Genomic DNA, 12352 nt, shown 5'->3' with positions numbered 1-12352 from the left:
TGTTTTGGGCCTGGCCCAACAGCGCTCGGCACCGTGTATGGCCCAGGCCCGAGGGCTCCTGTCGGTGTACTAGAGTAGGGGTACCATAGTATCCCGAACTTATGCACGGGCAGTCGCAGCACCCTGCGGCAAGGCTTGCCGGGTGACCGCCAAGGTCCTCCGTGGTTCCTTTGGAGCCATTCAAGGACAAATTATCCAAGCCAAGGAGACAAGACCCTGGCAAGAGGAGCTTGCCGGGAAGGCCAACCAAGGCATCTCAAGGAACTTGTCGCGACGCGCCACGCGTCCCGGCAAGGCCCGGTGAGCGACAAGCTCCCGGACGCGACAAGACAACGACCGCGGCAAGGCGCTTGCCGCGGCAAGCCACCACTCTGTGTCCGTGCTCCAGCACATCCACCAACGTGTCGCTCTGGGACCCTTCCAGGCGTACGTGGCGGGAGGCTGTGCAGCCAGCGGTGCGCGGTGGCAAGCGGCGCTGACAAGATTGCCATCATGGCGAGCGGTGGCGTCCCTGATGGTCCCTTTTGCACTATTTAGGCGACGCAGACGGGCATTTAATGCCCTTTTCCCCTGCCGTCAGGGTTAGGTATGATACACTGTAGCAGGTAGCTGTACCAACCGCAACACCTTTCCATTTTTACCCTTGTCTACGTTGCCACCTGTCGGTGACCCCTTGAGCATATAAAAGGAGGCCCATGCGCAACGTAGGGGGGTTAGAAGAGAACACTCACGCTCGGTCTCGTTAGCTGCTGGGTTGTACTGTAGCACTCCGCGCTCCCGAGCAAGAACTCAATACAAACCACAAAGCAGGAGTAGGGTTTTACGCCATCCGTGCGGCCTGAACCTGGGTAAACTGCTCGTGTGCTTTGCCTCGATCCGCTCTTCGTGCGACCCTCGCCCCAGCCGAACCAAAAGGGACTCGGTCCGCCGGTCCCATAGGTGCTCATGGATTAGTCCCCCGACATACCGTGGCACCATCCCCGCACCTAATGCAATCCCGTGTTAGCGACGCTGCTCTCCTTTCTCACCGAACGATGGCTGCTTGAGCGCCAAAGGGGACCTCCTGAGCATCGCGACTCAGGGGCTCTTACCGGACCCCGGGTCGCTCACCTCCTGGCCTTGACCACGGCATCGCGACCTGGCATACCAGCGACGACTGAAGCCGCCTTGGGACTGGGACCTATCGGCGCAGAGCACCAAGCCCTCGTGAGGTTCGAAAGGGAGAACTAATCTAAGACGGAATGAGCAACTCGCACAATTCTACGACAAGGGTTATATTAACAAACAGGATCACAGGCACCTTACAAGCCCTCACGGGATGCGTCTTTGATTCCTTGCAGGGAACAGATCCTAAAAGGACGCAAACTACACGTGCCCCTGCGAAGGACGCCATCGTCAACAGCGGGCCGTCAAGCACCGGCACCAACCCCATCTAGATCAGAGTCGGTGACGCCTGACGAGCCCGCCCTGCTCCAGGAGCGGCGCCGGCTCGGGGGCTCGTAGCTGTCATCGCTCGTCTCCGGAGTCGCGAAGAGCTTGCCGGAGTCGCTGGACCCTCCGACGCCTCCGCCGCCTGAGCAGCCGCCAAGGGAGCGGTCGGCGGGCCTAGTCCTCGCCGTAGCAGGGTCCCGACCACCTCTCCCGGGGTAGCACTCTAGCCGGCGCCCGTTCGCATCGAAGACCTTGAAGAACATCACCGAAGCACCGTCATACTCCAAGTGGATCGCGAAGGCGCCTCTTGTCCTGCAAACCCGGGCGATTTCGCTCCAGCCTCGAGTCATGAAGACCTCGCCCGGGGCAATGACCGCGACCTCTGCCTCGGTCGCGAGGGTGCTGCAGCCGGCGTGCTGCAGCCAAAGCTCTAGCAGTTCTCCCTGTGGGATGATGGAGGTGAAGAAGGGAGGAAGGGGAATCCAAGACTGAGGAGGCATGGCGGCGTGGAGCACGAACTCTTGGGAGGAGCCCTCGGTGTGGACCCCAGGGGGGACGACCCACACCTTTGTGGCCCGTTGGCGCCGACGGCGGCGCCGCTCGTGGCGATCGGCATAGACTCCTTCAGAACCCTCGATGTGGGCGTACAAGGGAAGCGGGAACCCCGGCGATGGCCACTCGCACCAGGGCCTCGACACCACCTGATGGGCCCCCTCGTCTCGGCCGCGGAGGGCGAGCCGTTTCTTCGGCGGGAGCGGGTCTGGTTCCTCTTGGGGAGCCTTTCCCTTCTTTGCCGTCGAGAACCGGCGGATCGGAGCCATTGCAGCAAGACGGAGCAAGGACCGGGAAGAAGGAGAAGCAAGAAGGGATGGACAGGAAGGGTGCGCGCCGTTCCGTACTTATGGCCTGCGAAGGCCAACCACCGACCTCCACGATCCCAGGTAATCATGACCTGCTTTGCATGCAGGGACTTGTCCAATCCATGTAGTTACCGAGGTGCCGTGGCGAAGTGGAGACGCCCATGTCCAATCAACCGCCACGCGGCGCCCAAGGCCGCAGGCTGTTAGGGCCTGCGGCGCTTTGCTCTTGCCCTTTCGCCTCCCTGCACGGCCAAGTCCGAGCGCGCCTTGGGCCCGGGGGCTACTGTCGGTGTTCTGGGAACGGGGGTCCCCAGACTTGCCTGCCTGCGGCCTGCGGCATGGCTCAAAAGGGGGCCCAGCACGGCCCGTCTTCATCAACACAGACCCAAGACCCTCGCGAGGGGCCAAGCCTCGCGAGGCAGATGACACGGAGCTTCCTCAGGCACGGCCTCATCAGGCTGGCTCGCGAGGAGGCGGAGAGATCAAGGCGGGGTACCTCATGAGGTGCCCGTGACGCAAGCCATGATGACCAAAGGCGCCAGGCGGGCGCCAGCCGTGCAGTGTCCTCCTTTCCTCTTTGGTGCAAAGGGAGCAAGCGCAAGCGAGGGCATCAAGCAAAGGCACCCGTTTCGGTGCAACGAGACCAAGACCAGTCCAACGGCAAGGAGGAAGTCATTGTGGAGCCCAAGCCAGCGTCACCACCAGAGACTTTGGCACGCGAGGACCAACTTTAGTCAGGATAAGTGTACCAGATGTTCCCCTTCAAAATGGCCAATTGTTGGCGCCCTTCCCACTCAATATTTGGGAAGAGGCCCAGGGCCTTTGCCTATAAATAGGACTAGCCACCCACAGGATAGAAGAGAGATCGGGAATCGAAATCAAAATTGGAGAGAGAATCGAGAAGAGAGAGAGAGAAGGGTGACTGAACTCCTCCTAGCAGTTCATCCCCTCAGCCAAGAACAGACCCTCGCGAGGCTGTTCTTCCTTGTATTGCTCATCATCATCAGCCCAAGAGGCAATCCACCACACCACACACTGGAGTAGGGTATTACACCACAACGGTGGCCGAACCAGTATAAACCATGTGTCTCTTGTGTTGTTCTTTCCATAGCTTAGATCTTAGCGAGGCGGAGGGGTGCAGGTAGGTAGAAGGCGAAATCTCCGCATGCACCCCAGTGTTTGAACCTCAAGGGTCTGCCGGAACCCGAAATCCGACAAAAACGGGCTAAGTGGTCAACAGGTGGTGGTGGTGGTGGGTTGTTGTTGTTGTTCCCCTAATTCTGGTTCTGGACTAGCAACTGCGTCAAAGTGTTCTGCTGCTGGATCAACTGGGTGAGCTCTAGTGGGAAGGTAAATCCAGGGTCACGTCTCGGAGGCATCTGAGGGTTTTAGAAAAGATGAGATTTAAGAATAGAGAGGGGTCTAGAGAGAAAACACTACCCATATGTACATGAGGCAAAAGCAAACAATTCACTTCATTCAATCAATCAAACAAGGGCGTACAATCGATCTACCTATCACAAAAGTGCTCGGACTACTATATTTACATGGTGGACTACTACTACTGATGGGGTGATCTACTAGAAATATTCTTCGGTTGCAGACTCCATGATATCTGCTCCAGCTTCATCAACATAGTCATCATCGCTATCATCTGGATCTGAGTCAGTGTCATCGATGATGATGTAGTCTTCCAGGCGAATCTCCTTGGGTTCTTCGTCTTCTTCTACTGGTGTAGGGCCTCCCATGAATATTCCGATCTTCATTGTTACGTCGGCATTCTTGTCCACTAGTACTTCGATTTCCTCTTCATAATCTTCATGTGTAGCCTGGAGTTCTTCCTCCAGTTCCTTGATTCTAGTCCTTGCCTTCTACAGATCTATCATGTCGGCGCACATCTGGTTCTCCTGTCGTCGAATGTGCTGGTTTAACTCCTGGATAAAAGCTGCAATTGATCTATCCTTCTAGGTGCTGATCATCTCCCAGTGTTCATCTTGGCGCCCACAGATCTGGTAGATAGTATCCTTGAGATCATTGCGGTAAACTTCTCCAATGCGTCCCATGGCGATGTGAGCTGCCATGTTCTTTCCTAGACTCCAAGTTGGTGCACTAAAAGAAAACTCTATGGGTTTAGTGACTGGCATGAACGTCCTTCCTGGAACTTGAACTTGAATCATCCAGCGCTCCTATTCAGGTAAAGTGGCGTTGTAGGTTCCGGTGAAGCTTGGCACTCCTATGTTTAGGTATCTAGTGACTTCCTTCAAGTGACGTCCAAAGGGTGTATCTTCATCCGGTTGTGTGAACTTGTTCCTTGCATCCGCCATCCTAAAAGAGCAGAAAAGATGAGAAGTTAGAATGAGAAGAGAGTGAGTAGTGATCTAAGGCTTTAGCTTAGTGGTCGTGTCCTACAGTCAGCGTGTGCTCTGGTACCATCTTGTAGCGACCAGACCTCAAACGGTCCAATATCTGTGCTTAGGTGTCATCCCTGGATCAGTAAGGCTGACACCACACAGTACTTGAAGGATTTATAACAGAGTAGCAATCACACACTTATTACATCGACTGTCTCAAAAGAGAACTTATTACAATAAATATGGCTTAAGGCCATCTAATAACGATAACAGCGGAAGGCTTGGAAGATAAGTGAGTCCATCAACTCCAACGGCATCACTGAGTTTAGAACCACGACCTAAAGGCACCTTAATCATCGTCTGAAAAGTCTGCAACATGAACGTTGCAGCCCGAAACGGGTCAGGACATGGAATATGCTGGCAAGGTAACACATAGAGAGCAATGAAAATAATAGGCTATACTATATGCATATTTGGCTGGTGGAAAGCTCTATGGTTACAGTTTTGCGTAAAGCCAATTTTTCCCTATGGCAAAGGAATAAATTTTATTTAACTATCATGGTAGTTGTTAAACATTGAGAATGGTTGACAGCATTCTCAATCCCAATTAAACATCATCATTAAACAAAACCCAACAAAATTAATTTAGTGTAACATGATGAGACTCACATGATAATCCAAGTACTAGATACTCAAGATGTCCATAACCGGGGACACGACTAACCATGATTAGTTTATACACTCTGCAGAGGTTTGCGCAGTTTTCCCCACAAGACTCGATCTCCTCGGTTGGGATTCTCGCACTACATGGTGTATGAGAAACGGATGACCGAGACATAGTCTTTCAGAAGCGCTAGCACCTTATGATCGGGTAGACCATTACCCCTACTTTCCCCTACATCTCCTTGTCTACCACTATAAGAGTTCGCACAACTTAGTCAACTATGCTAGAGCCCATAGTAGCTTGTGGCTGCACATGGAAGTTTCTAGCATGAATAATCTCATGATCCCTTTGAGCCTGGGTGGCGGTCCAAAAGAAAAACAACAGGCAATCACTGGAATACCCAGGTGCCTCAATCCACCCAGATGTGTATTTAAGTTGCCACCTTATATAAACCATTAATTTAACAATCTCACATATGTCATGGATACACTCACCCAATCCACGTCTACTAGCATAGCATAGCATAATAAGCAAACGTAGAAGTAACTCCCAAAGGTTTGATAATAAATAGGTAATAGGTACTACCTCAACTACTTTCCAAACCCACAATTTAATTAGATCCTAATCATGCAATGTGTGAGGGATTGATCTAATGCAATAAAAACTGGGTAGTAAGAGGTATGATCAAAGTGTTACTTCCCTTGTTGATGATCCGGGAAACCTAGCGATTCGAAGTAGCAAGCGGCGCACTCCGGGTACTCTATCGCAAACAAACAAGCATACAATAAGTACTCATATAATGCACAGGTAAAACTCGAATAAGAGATCTAACCAGAAAGTTCAACTTAAGAACTCCAGTTGGCAAAAAGAATCGAATCGAACGAAGCAATGAAAGACAAACGGCAAAAGAAACAAGCTTCGTTTACTATCCTGGATCTAGGGCAATTTTTACAGTGGCAAAAACTTGTTTGAGTTGGTTAAACGGAAGGAGGATTTCGAGACGAAACTCCACGCGCTTGAATCGCCTGATTCCGACAAACGAGCGAAAAGTTATACTAGAACAAAAATCGGATCAGGAATCGCGATCAGAAAATCGCGGATTTAATCCGAGAAAAAGAAAACCGACGAACAGATTAACGAACGAACGTTCGTTATCTGGATCTAACCGATGAACGCGTTCGTTAAAACGAACGAACGAGAGAACGCTCTCTAAATAAATAAACCGGAAAAACCGATCTATAAAAAAATGAAACTAAAAAACCGAACGAAAACCGATGGAAAACCAAACGGTTTTTTCGAGAAAAACTGGCGGCGGCGAGGTCTACCTCCGGCGAGCGGCGGGGCCGTGGTCCGGCGGGCGGCGGGGTCGGCGGCGGCGTGGCGCGGCGGCGGCGTGGCGAGGCGGCGGCGCGATGCGGCGGCGGCAAAGGCGGCGGGCGGGGCGGCTAGGGTTTGGGGGCTCAGCTGGGCCTCCCCCGGCTTATAAATCCGGCCGGGCCAAGTGTCCGCGTCGGACACAGCCTGTTAGGTCGGTTCGTGTTTTTTTAAATAGTTACGCTCAGAAAAAAACAAAAGGAAAACTAAACGGACTCCAAAAATCCCGAAATAAATTTTCCCCGGCTTCTAAAATCAAGCCGCACAGGATGAACATTTATTTGGGGCCTAAATGCAATTTTGAAAAACGCACATTTTTCCTAAATTCAAATAAAATAGCAAATAAAACCAAAATAAATTCTTATTTGATTTTCTTATTAAATCCTCAATATTTCTTTATTTTGTGAAAGTCATTTTATTCCCTCTCTCATATTTTTTGTAATAGAAATAATTGTAGATAAAATAAATAAAATCAAATGATCCTATTTTCAAAATTTGAGAAAACTCAAATATGAAAATAACGAAATCCCCAACTCTCTCTGAGGGTCCTTGGGTTGCGTGAAATTTCTGGGATGAACGAAAATGCAATAAAATATGGTATGGTATGCAATGATGATCTATTGTATAACATTCCAAATTGAAAATTTGGGATGTTACACCGATGTATTTCAATTATACTAACCGGTCGTTGTTACCTGTTATGCAGCTGGCAAAAACTACAAGGACGATGTTTCTTCTGGATCTAACAGCTTGGCCAACCAAGATCCTGGATTGAGGCATTGCTATGATCTTGTAAGCGCGTCTCTCTCTCTCTCTTGTATTGTTCTGTGCCTGCCAGCGTGCTTTGCTAGGATTTTTGACCAGTAATCCCTTTGTGCAGACAATGATTTCTACTACTGGCTGCTAAATTAGATATGTAGATGTCATACATGATACTACCTCGTACCTCCGTTCCTAAATATAAGTCTTTCTAGAGATTCCACTATAGGCTACATACGGAGCAAAATGAGTGAATCTACACTCGAAAATGCATCTATATACATCTGTATGTGGTCCATACTAGAATCTCTACAAAGACATATATTTAGGAACAGGGGCAGTACATTACACAAAATCGTAGGTGTCATGTAGGAATTCCAGTGCACTACATTAGGCTCCCTTAGAGTGCCTGCTAGTCCAGCATACAGAGTCATGGCTAGTTTATGGTACGCACACAATCGTTAATTGGTGGTCTAAATATGCGCAAGGGATATGCAATGTAGTATCATGTAGAGATGTCTGAAATTAGCCGTGTCAACTTGCAGATAGGGTTACACAATGAAAAAGTACAAGATGTATGTGGCAATTTCATGGAACATCGCAAAAAAGGAGAGGCAGCGGTGAGCCTATACAGTGTGCTATGGTACGTCACTCCTCCATTGCAATCATCGTGACATGTTATTTGTATGCCAGTTCTATTAGCCAAGTTCCTTAGGGACAGTTATTACGAGTTATCCTAAGAAAATAAGCACCTATGAATATAAGCTCCATGTAATAAGCCAACCAGTTCTTTACATTGCGTTTTCAGCTTATCTTTGGTATGATAAGTGGAAAGTCTAGATTGCATTATGTTTTTTTCATTTTGCTGCCCATATGGAAATTAATTTGACTTCCAAACATCACAAATTGAACCCAGTGCAGTAATTAATATGATAAGAAAACAGACCATCACTATTTGCTCAAAATGCAAATATAAAGATACTATCTACTTAGCACAATCTACTTTGGTTAATGTTTTCCATAGAGATCCCATTGCCTAATTTAAACGAAGAACGCATGACCCACATTTAAATGAAGAACAATTATTTATTGAAATTCGATGGTCCAAGTGGCTGGTTATTTTCGTATAGCAGCACCACCTGAAAGCATCATATAGCAGCAGCAGCTCATAGCAACTCATCATACAGCAGCAGCAGTCTGCAATTCATCATATACCAGCAACAACTCATAGCAATTCATTATATAGCAGCAGCAGGAGCAGCTCATAGCAATTCATCATATAGCAGCAGCAGGAGCAGCTCATAGCAATTCATCATATAGCAGCAGCAGGAGCAGCTTGTAGCAACTCATCATATAGCAGCAGCAACTCATAGAAATTCATCATATAGCAGAAGCAGCTCATAGCAACTCATCATACAGCAGCAGCAGCTCATAGCAATTCATCATATAGCAGCAGCAGGAGTAGCTCATAGCAATGCATCATATAGCAGCAGGAGAAGCAGCTCATAGCAATTCATCGTATAGTGGATCAGAATGAAAATTTGGCAAAAAATCAGAGGAGATCCTCACCTTGTTGGATGAGCTCATCCTTCAACAGCACCTCAAGGCCATGGCCTGGGAGGAGGGGAGGGGGAATAAGGTGCCTTCTGCCCCAATGTGGCATCAGTCGTAGTTGTGCAGTGCCCGCCGGAGTAGTGCGTTGGACGAACCACAGTGGAGCAGCTGCTGGAGACCATGAGAATGAGGGGCAGCGCCAGAGGGAGGAGCAGCCAGGGAGATTTGCCCCTACCCGCCGGACATGTAGCCTAGCTGGACATAGCATCGTCGAGGACCAGGCCAGATGGGACCAGTGGCGACGGCTCGCTGGAGGAACCCTAGTGCTGCAGGCAGGGGATCGAGGTAGAGGGAAACGGGAGAGGAGATGCAAGCGGGCAGGGCAATGAATGCTTGCGTTTTTGTTTTTACTTGAGGGTCAGGTGTGACCCGGGCGTCAGCAGTTGCATTTTGAGTGTAATATAGGCAGACAACAGAGTCATTTCACTATTCCCTTCCCTTCAATTTTTAGTGAGGTTCTACCCGAAACACCCCCCTCCAAAGCGAAATTAGTTAAGCCCAAGCCCATAACTCAAAAATGACTTCTTTACATCTTTTATGGCTTATTTTGACAATAAGCCATAAAAGATGTAAAGAAGTCATTTTTGAGTTATGGGCTTGGGCTTAACTAATTTTGCTTATTTTGATAATATGCCTTGAAAAGGCGGAATCGAACTGGCCCTTAACCTGCAATTCAATTGTGTGTGCAATGATGAATCACTCATGCCTGCTATTTGTACATTTATGCATCATCATACATGGCATAACCTAATACATGTGCATTCCATTGTAGAATCTGGAATATGCAATGTTTATGTTAGTTCATACGTTGCACATGATGTTTAAATGCCCCTTAAATATGGTCAGTCAAGTGATGGTCTTTAAGCCTCCTTCTTTGCTTCTGTCGGATTTCGGGTTCCGGCAGACCCTTGAGGTTCGAACACTGGGGTGCGCGCGGAGATTTCGCCTCCTACCTACCTGCTCCCCTCCGCCTCGCTAAGATCTAAGCTATCGAAAGAACAACACGAGAGACACAGGGTTTATACTGGTTCGGGCCACCGTTGTGGTGTAATGCCCTACTCCAGTGTGTGGCGGGGTGGATTGCCTCTTGGGCTGATGATGATGAACAATACAAGGAAGAACAGCCTCGCGAGGGACTGTTCTTGGCTGGCGCGATGAACTGTTGGGAGGAGTTCAGTCACCCTTCTCTCTCTCTCTCATTGTTGGTGGTGCCCCTTTGCCCTGTGGGTGGCTGGTCCTATTTATAGAGGCCCTGGTCCTCTTCCCAAATATCGAGCGGGAAGGGAGCCAACAATGGCAGGCTAATTTGAAGGGGGACATCTAGTACCAGCTATCCTGACAAAAGTAGTCTTCGCCTGCACAAAGCTCTGGTGGTGACGCTGTCTTGGGCTCCACAATGACCTTCATCTTGCAGTCCTCCTGGTCTTGGTCTTGTTGCACCGAAATGGCAACCTTTTCCTGATGCCTCGGTACTCCGCGGCTGCGCTTGCTCCCTTTGCACCAAAGAGGAAAGGAGGACACTTCGCGGGCTGGCGCCCGCCTGGCGCCCTTGGTCGTCATGGCTTGCGTCACGGGCACCTCATGAGGTACCCCGCCTTGATCTCTCCGCCTCCTCGCGAGCCAGCCTGGTGAGGCCGTGCCTGAGGAAGCTCCGCGTCGTCCGCCCCGCGAGGCTTGGCCCCTCACGAGGGTCTTGGGTCTGTGTTGGTGAAGATGGGCCGTGCTGGGCCCCCCTTTGAACCACGCCGCAGGCCGCAGGCAGGCAAGTCTGGGGACCCCCGTTCCCAGAACGCCGACAGCTTCTTTTCTTGATATGTAAGATTTGCTCACACATTTGTTCAATTGCTTGTTTGCATCAGCCAGCCATACTAGGACTGTTTGCTTTGATTACTTGCTCTTCTTGACCTAACACTCTAACAGAGCTTGTCAACGATTTAAACACTAAGGGCTGCTGTAGTGGGGCCTTGTCTAACTCATAGGTGACATAAAGGTTTGGCTGTACACTACAGTAGGCTCTCCAAGAGTACCTGGAGATCCAGTTCGAAGGTATGCCTAGTTTTTACATAGTGCAGACATAGTAAATGTTCATTTCATTGTGTGCAAGTGCAAGAGATGCGGCATGTTTCATTATGTGGTGTTGTTTTGTTATAATCTCATCCTTTTGTGTTCACAGACTGGAAAGTATGCATATTTATCTTCCAAGGAGACGAGTAACTAGTTTGTGTCACCTTGCAGAGGGGGTGCAATGAAGATAAGATTGAGGATTTCCAAGTACAAGATGTTAGGAAGGAGCCTTGCAAGAGAAGTAGGAGCTGCGCTGAGCCTCTTCAACCTGCTAAGGTAAGTCACTGTATGCAACTCAACAGTTCAATTCCTTGTTTGTTTCAGGCATAGTTAATTTTCTCTTTTCAATTGCTTTATTTGTCCTGAGTTAATGAGATGCCCAAATAATCATGCTTGATGTTCGGTACCTGTATCACTATTAGTTGACATAATTAAAGACCTTACCATTTAATTACTCTGCCAAAGTGTGCCTGAAGCTTTGAAGTCTATTAACCAACTATTATTGCATGAGGCTCACAATCTAGTTTATACTACGCTAATGATTGCATAGTTTTGCCTGTTGTAGTATGTTTGTATGAAACCCACTGCTATTCATTATGCTCCCTAAGACTTTAACTGAGGCACAGAATGGCCAACTGCTTGCTTACTTATACGCAACGTGCTGTCTAAATTTGTAACTTGTCTGTGTTTTCGATTGGGCCCCAACATCATGCTCCTCTGGTGAGCTAAGAGGGATTTCTGTATGCAGGCTGCACAGACTATCTTTTTTATAATTTTTAAAATATCACCTGCTTATGCTTCATGACATGTAACATTTTTTTAAAGTGACGTGTAACATTATTGTTAGTCCTGTTTTGCCATGTAGTACAAAATAGTGTCTTGTTCGCTTCACTGTTGTAACTATATTTTTACCATAGTCATGTGTACTTACAGAAACATTTCAGGATGAAGTGACATCAACACAAAGATCTGCGAGCAGTGCGGCATGGTCGTTACCGAATGATTATGGATTGGAATTGGAATGTGCTGATGTTCTCGAGCATCAACTAGAGGTGGCAAGACAACGTGTACATGATTGTCAACGTATAATCAACAAGTTGAGACTGGACATGCAGGTATTACATGCAGGAGTCAAAAAATGAAACAAGTCACTGAGGTAACTGAGGGAGTCCTGGATTAGGGGGTGTCCGGATGGCCGGACTATACCTTCAGCCGGACTCCTGGACTATGAAGAT

This window comes from Triticum urartu, chromosome 7A (assembly GCF_056163025.1).
Source record: "Triticum urartu cultivar PI428250 chromosome 7A, HENAU_Tu73, whole genome shotgun sequence".
Taxonomy (NCBI): Eukaryota; Viridiplantae; Streptophyta; class Magnoliopsida; order Poales; family Poaceae; genus Triticum; species Triticum urartu.
This window is presented reverse-complemented; position numbering follows the sequence as displayed.